The sequence below is a fragment of the Galeopterus variegatus genome, unplaced genomic scaffold (genome assembly GCF_000696425.1).
Source record: "Galeopterus variegatus unplaced genomic scaffold, G_variegatus-3.0.2 Scaffold3421, whole genome shotgun sequence".
Taxonomy (NCBI): domain Eukaryota; kingdom Metazoa; phylum Chordata; class Mammalia; order Dermoptera; family Cynocephalidae; genus Galeopterus; species Galeopterus variegatus.
Window position 1 is genome coordinate 129,854 of NW_007729532.1, and position 1,198 is coordinate 131,051.

Below are 1,198 nucleotides of genomic sequence, written 5' to 3' on the forward strand. Positions count from 1 at the left end.
AATTTGAGTCGCTAAGGAGTCCCATGAATCTGTGCAGAAATTTACATCAAAATTTTAGCTGAATTCTGAGCAGTTCATGTACAAGGTGAGAAAATGTGATTCTAGCAATTTCCTGGAAGGAAACAGCTGCTGGATGGTAAAGCATTAAAAAGAGAGAAAATTAAAGAAAAGATGGATAAAATAGTTAAAATTATGAAAAAAAAATAAAGGATGATTCAAATCTATAAAATAGAGTCAACATTCTATTAAACAATATAGTGCAAAATTAAGTGTGATTATCAGGAGACTAAATACAGAGGATGGCAAATTAGTAAACACGATAGCTGAGAAATAGAAAATGTCTAAAACGAAGCACAGAGGTGAAAAATGAAGGGAAAAAAAGGTGGAATATCACTCCAAAATCTAATATAGGTGTAATTAGGATAGGAAAGAATGGAGTGATGGGAAAGACCTATATGACCATATGGATGTCAGTTTATAGGGGTGTTTCTATGTGTAAAATTTCAGTGAACCATACAATTAAGATTTGTGCACTTTATTAAATGTAGTAATAAATTATACTTAAATACAATAGTATTAATATATTTTGGCTAATCTTACCTTTCAATGGGGTATAGTTTGGGATGGCAAGTTATACAACTTTTCATGTAATTTTTTTACCATCTAGAACCTGAAAAGTATAGAGAGAAGTAATATGTTTTCTAGAGTAAGAAAAATAGAGTAGTACTCCATAACTGATGGATTTAATATTTACTATGCTCAGCAATCACAAGCAAGCCCATTGGTTAATGACATGGAGCATGCATGATTAAGGAAGTGTAAACTTGAATTGTAAAAGTAGTAAAGTCTATTTGGTGGACCAACTTATTAAAGAATAAGCTTACCCACAGACATTAAAACCTCCCTGGTTCTGTTATTCTCTTCTTGCCCTCACACATGCATCTAAGACTTTATAGAGAAACAGAAATATTGTTTACGTTTAAATGTGTTCATATAGTGAAAAATAAACTTGTACTGGGTGTGGAAATGGCAAATATTCATGAAATAAAAGTGGACACTGAAAACCTCATGATTTCAACAAAAGTCTGACTTGGAGAAAAGACTAGAGGGGGAGGGAGGTTTGGGATGATTGGGTGAGGGGAACATGGGGTGCAAATGCAGTTTGTGGTAATGGGTATGCTGCCAGTGTGAATCTGGC